This window comes from Delphinapterus leucas, chromosome 1 (assembly GCF_059928025.1).
Source record: "Delphinapterus leucas isolate spDelLeu-1000000601 "Yukka" chromosome 1, BTC_Dleu_Yukka2, whole genome shotgun sequence".
Classification (NCBI taxonomy): Eukaryota; Metazoa; Chordata; class Mammalia; order Artiodactyla; family Monodontidae; genus Delphinapterus; species Delphinapterus leucas.
This window is the reverse complement of record NC_143129.1, coordinates 167352346-167359077: the sequence shown is the minus strand read 5'-3', so window position 1 is coordinate 167359077 and position 6732 is coordinate 167352346.

Genomic DNA, 6732 nt, shown 5'->3' with positions numbered 1-6732 from the left:
GATAGTTCCAGTATCTGTGTCATATCTAATTTGGTTTTGATAATTGCTTGTTATCTTTTTATCTTGCCTTTTCATATACCTTATGACTTTATATTTAAAGCTGGACATGTTTTGTAGGATGACAGATACTGAGGTAAATATTTTTTATGCTTGGAAATATGCATACCTTTTCTTTGCTAGACCTCTAGTGTGGGAGTAGCGCTAATCTACTCAGCAGTTGAGTAGTCAGGCTGGGTTTGAGGTCTGTGGTTGCTATGTTTATCCTCAGTATACCACAGGCTTTAAATTCTTCTAGTGATACTTAAGGTTAAGATTTTGAGTGGTTTTCTGGCGGTTAGTTTCCAATGTCTGTTCCCCATCTCCCTGCCTTTGGATCTTTTCTTTGTGTTGTCCCCTGGAGATACCCTGACTCTTAAAGCTCTCCCAGACACAATCCATTTTTATTTTTACTCAGTGCTAGCCAGTGTGGGAGGAGTGTGGGAAAGTATATTTCTTACGATGTGATTAATTTTCAGTCTTAGGCAAGTACCATGTCTCTAATGTAACAGTTTTTGTTTCTCTTTGCTCTGCAGATTAAGTCATATAGTTCGTAAGGCTGGGTGGTTTTGCAGTGGGAAGTACCCCTTCCCTTGCTAGCACCACATGGATGCTGCCTCAGGAGCCTCCTTGATCTTCCCTGTGAGTTCCTGAAATTTGAGAAGAAAAAAACCTAAACTAATTTTTTAAAAGTTTATCTGTTTATTTTTGTAGGCTTACATTCTTCCATCTGCCCCAGATATGTGAATGCTCAGGTTCTATTTCTCCTTGAAGACCCCTCTTTTCCAAAATTCAGGTTATCTGTTTGTACTGTGACATCAGTTCTCTGATAGGCCACAGAGAGTGAGACTCTCCACTCTCTGTGCCTCAGTTTCTTCATCTTCAAAAGAGCAAGTTCCTTCCAACTTCAAAGTCCTACCAATGAGAAATGGGTTTGCTGCCCTCAGGCTCTCTCTGATAGGAGAAGGTGCAAGAAGGCATAAGGACCAGGGGTTAGGGACCCCCAGTGAGGTTCTAAGCAATGTCTTCCAGGGAGAACCTCTGAGCCTCCTGCCCTCCCTATGGGGCCTAGGTGAGAACAGAAGGGTTAATGCCTGAGATGCTCTGATCAAGCTGCTGGAGCCTGTATCCTCACCCATAATTAATTCAGTTTGGTAAAGTGGTATTTACACTGGAAATTTAATTGTCATCTATGATGGTAAGGGAATTGAAAAATAAATGGAAAGTGTCAGACAGTGCATTAGGGTGAGTGATGGAGTGGAAGCAGGGGCCACCCACACGGCCTCCCAATTGGGTGATTTTCAGACTCACACAATTAATCAGGTTACTGGTTCCATTATTTCAGGTTAAGATTCAGGGATGACAGGGTGAGAGGGGTGGGCACAAGGAGGTCTGGGCAAGGTTAGGAGGAGAGATTCCAGTGTGGAGGTGGAGGCAGCATTAGGTATCTTCCAGCCCCAGCCCTGAGTCACAGATGAGGTGATGGGCCCAGAGAGGGGCAGAGGCATATTCATGGTGACACAGGAGGGAGGAGAAAGCTCTTGGCCTTGGCAACTCTGTCTCAGGACCCAGACACCTCCCCCACTCTGCCCCTCTGCCTCAAGTCCAGAGATGTTGGTGCTGGTACCCATCTATTAAAGGAGCCACCTCACTGATGCTGATGGTCTCCATCAGGACAATGTGAGTTTGTGTCTATAAGTTTTCAGAGTCTTGAGTTATCTTCAGTGGTATCAAGTCTCATCCCAGGGAGCCCCTGATACTAGTGAGGACTGAGATTCTTTCATCAGACTGCATATTTTTAAAGGCATGCCATTTCCCCATCTATATGAGGACTTCTGAAAATGGGCCTATTTCTGTCCTCAGATTCTGAGACCCTAAGGGAAGAATTGTGTGTCTCTCTTCAGACCCAGAGCTAATGAGCACTTAAGAGCCTGTGCACAATTATTCTCAATCACTTTTTCTCTCTGTCTTGATGACTAGCAAGCCTGGAGTGAGAACAATGTGCATCAGGGCCCCAGGTGACTAGAAAGGGGCGGTAGCATGAGTAAAAAATAAGCCTTAGTGGCATTAAGCCACTGAGATTTGGGGCTGTTTGTTACCAAAAGGTAGATAGCCTAGGCTGACTGATACAAAGAACAGTGTCTGGGGTTGGAGATGTAAGTTTGGAAGTCATCAGGAATTGACAGAAAGCCACATTTGTTTCAGACTAGATGACTCTGGGAGAGAGAGTAGGGAGAGAAATTCCTTTTGCCTTTCTCTGTCTTTAACATGAATGAGCTCACTATCTTTCCCCCCAGAACTTACCTCCATCCTAACCTCTTCTCATACTCAACTCTGAGTCTTGGCCAACTGTGCTCTCTCCCTCTCCTGTCAGCTCGGATTCTCAGGTCTCTGTACCAGTCCTTCTTCCCCACCCTTATGGACATGGTCCCAGATATGTCAGTCTTATGTGGTGGCTGGGGACATGTGCTGTGGAACAGGTAGCACTGGATTCAGGCTTGGAGTCTCCCACTTATAAGTTGTGTGACTTCAGATGAGTAACTTCACCTCTCTGAGGCTTGGTTTCCTGGAAACAAAAGAGGAGCTACTCATAGAACTTATAGGGAGGTTATGATGGTGAAATAAAGGTGAAGTATTTGAAGTGCTGATTACAGAGCTGGGCACACAGTAAGTGCTCAATATATGGTCATGATATTAGCACATTATTTTATGATCAGGCTTTGTGACGGTTAATTTTTGTGTCAACTCGAAGAATGTTTTTGAATGAAATTAACATTTAAATCAGTGAAATTTGAGTAAGCAGATTGCCCTCCATCATGTGGGTGGGCCTCATCCAATCAGTTGAAGGCCTGAATAGAACAGAAAGACTGGCTTCCCTGAGCAAGGGGAGATTCTCCAGCAGGCTGCTGTCAGCTTCATCTGCATCCTGGGTCTCTGCCTGCTGGCCCACACTACAGATTTGGACTTGCCAGTCTCCATAACCAATTCCTTATAATAATTCTACCTATATCTATATATTTATATCTTTGTCCTATTGGTTCTGTTTCTCTAGAGAACCCTGACTAATATGAATATTGGTACTGAGAGTGGTTCTAGAGGTACAGAATTTTAAGGATGAATTATTTTCTGAAATAATTCTAGGGTTTTTTGAACCGGCTCTCTAAATCTGATTATATATAAATAGACTAATGACTCTATTTCCAGTAGTAAAAAGAGCACTGAGAGTCCATGGTATGTCCTGGCAATAGAAATACGGAAAATATCACTATCGGATACTCCTAATCAAACACTTATAAGAAGCAAGGATCTGAGACCATGTATACAATACATTTAAATATTTTTGTCAAACTAGTGAATATAATGAGATTGGATTGTTGCTCCTAATGTCACTGGGCAAAGTGGGGAAAGAAAAGGATGAGGTCAGGAATTCGAATTCCCAACTTAAACGAGGGAAAAGTGATCTGAAAGTCTCTATGTCTGCGCTGAAAGAGAGGCTTATCTCCGGTAGCCACAGGACTGAGATTGTTAAAAAACAAACCCAGAACCACATCCTGCAAGTGGTTGATCTACAAGCAGATGGAATCCCCAGCCTCCCAGTGTGTCTAGTGTTACAGTGAGAGCATTGACTGGGGAGGGATGGGATCCTGAAAATTGGAAAGGGGACACGTGGGAAGACCTTGATAAAGATGGGGATATTGAGCCACTAAATTCTGACGAGACTTCTTTGCCAGTAGAAGCAGCCTCTCCACCCCCAGGAGAAGCAGCCTCTGCATCCCCATCTGAGAGGGTTAACTCTGCATTGCCACTGAGGAAACGGCAATGTCCTCCAATTACTTTGTAAGACAGTACTGATTATTCTCAGTACCCCTCATTCTTCTTTGCTTCTAGACCTATAACTAGACTCAAGTCCCAGAAGCCCCCAAAGTGAAGTACAAAATGTGACTCACGATAAGGTATGCTACACGCCGAGAGGACTACTTGAATTTTCTAATTTATACAGACAGAAATCTGAGGAACATGTGTGGGAATGGCTATTAAGGGTGTGGGATAGTGACGGAAGGGACATAAAGTCGGGTCAGGCCAATTTCATTGATTGATATGGGCTCACTAAGCAAAGATTCTGCATTTAAAGTTACAGCTCAGGGAGTTAGAAAGAGCTCCAGCAGTTTGTTAGGTTTGTTGGCTGGAACATGGACCAAAAGGTGGCCCACAGTGAGTGAGTGAGAAATGCTGACCTGCCTTGGTTTAACGTAGAGGAAGGGATTCAAAGGCTTAGGGAGATTGGAATCTTAGAGTGGATTTGTCATTTAAGATTTACTCACCCACCCTGGGAAGGTCCAGAAGACATATCGGTCACCACAGATGAGAGAAATAAAGTTGTAAGGGGAGCCCCAGCACCCTTGAAGGGCTCTGTGATTGCTCTTCTCCGTAGGCCAGAACTTACAGTGGGAGTTGAGGTCACTGAATTGGGAAACTTAAATGCAATGGAAGTCATTGGGTCCTGGTGTGCCAGAGGCCATGTGGCAGTGCTCGACCGCCAAAGGCAAGGTGGTCGTGGTAATGGACACAGAGCCAAGGCAGCGATCAGAAAAGTCTGGCTCTCACAGACCATGGTGTTCCTAGAAGTGAAATACATGGAAAGCCTACTGAATTCTTACTTGATCTGTGTAAGCATAAAAGTTCTAGGTCAAGTGAGCAAAATTCTAATCTGAATCATAAAAACAGAGAGTCACGGCTCCTCGATCAATTCTCAGACTTCAGTTAGTTTACAAGGAGGCTGGGCGTCCTTGAGAAAGGACCCTGGTACACTGCCAAAATTTATACAGTTAAAGTTCCTCCCAGCCTTCCCTAAAGGGATTCTGGCCTTTTACCCGGGTAACAGTGTACTGCGGGGAAGGAAATAATCAGAACTTTTGGGGACTACTGGACACTGGCTCTGAACTGACACTAATTCCAGGAGGCCCAAAATGTCACTGTGACCCTCCAGTCAGAGTAGGGGCTTATGGAGGTCAGGTGATTTATGGAATTTTAGCTCAGGACTATCTCACAGTGGACCCTGTGTGTGCCTGAATCTCCCCAGTTCCGGAATGTATAACTGGAATAGACACACTCAGCAACTGGCAGAATCCCCACATTGATTCTTTGACTTGTGGAGTGAGGGCTATTATGATGTGAAAAACCAAGCAGATACTACTGGAACTTTCTCTACCTAGAAAAATAGTAAACCCAAAGCAATACCACATTCCTAGAGGGGTTGTAGAGATTAGGGCCACCATCAAAGACTTGAAGGATGCAGCGGTGGTGATTCCCACCACTTCCCCATGCAACTCACCTACTTGGCCTGTGAAGAAGACAGATGGATTTTGGAGAATGACAGTGGATTACCATCAGCTTAATCGGGGAGCAACTCCAATTGCGGTTGCTGTACCAGACGTCCTTTTATGACCTGAACAAATTAACATATTCCCCAGTACCTGGAATGCAGCTGTTGATCTGGCAAATGCTTTTTAAAAATCATACCTGTCAATATGGATCACCAGAAACAATTTGCTTTCAGCTGGCAAGGCCAGCCAGACCCCTTCACTGTCCTACCTCACGGGTATATTGACTCTCCAGCCCATGTTATCATTTAGTTCTCAGGAATCTTGATCTTCCTCCCACAAGATATCACACCGATCTCTTTGCTACACTGGTGACATTATATTGATTGGATCTAGTGAGCAAGAATTAGCAACTACTCTAGACTTATTGTTAAGACATTTATATGCTGGGAGTGGGAAATAAATCCAACAAAAATTCAGGAGCCTTCCATTTCAGTGAAATTTCTAGAGCTCCAGGGATGTGGGGCATGTTGAGGTATCCCTTCTAAGGTGAAGGATAAGATATGCATATGCCCCTTCCCACAATGAAAAAAGAGGCATGATGCCTAGTGGGCTTTTTGGATATTGGAGGCAACATATTCCTCATTTTGGGTGTGTTGCTCTGACTTATTTATCAAGTGCTCTGAAAAGCTGAAAGCTTTGGACTCATAACAAGAGAAGGCTCTGCAACAGTTCCAGTTTGCTGTGCAAATGGTGCTGACATTTGGGTCCAGCTGATCCAAAGGGTCATGAAGTGTCAGTGGCATATAGGGATGTTGTGTGGAGCCTGCAAAAGGCCCTTTTAGGTGAATTGTAGTGCAGGCCCTTAGGGTTCTGGAGCAAAACCTTGCCATCTTCTTGGGATAAATACTCTCCTTTTGAGAAGCAGCCTTTGGCCCACCACTAGGCCTTGGTAGAGACTAAACGCTTAAGCATGGGCCACCAAATTATCATCTGACCTGAGCTGCCCATCATGGATGAGGGATTATCTGACCACCAAGCCATAATATTGGACATGCATAGCAACACTCCACAATCAAACTGAAGTGTGGTCGGGCCAGACTGGCCTTGAAGGCAAAAATAAGGTACATGAAGAAGTGGCCCAGATGCCATGGTCCCCACTCCTGCTACACTGCCTTCTCTCTCCTAGCCTGCACTTATAGCATTATGGAGAGTTCCCTATAATCAGTGACAGAGGAAGAGAAGACTCCGGCCTGGTTTACAGGTTACAGGTTACAGGTTCTGCATAATATATAGGCACCACCTGGATGGACATTGAGCACCACAGTCCCTTCTGGGTCATCCCTGAAGGACAGAAGTGAAGGGAAATCCTCCC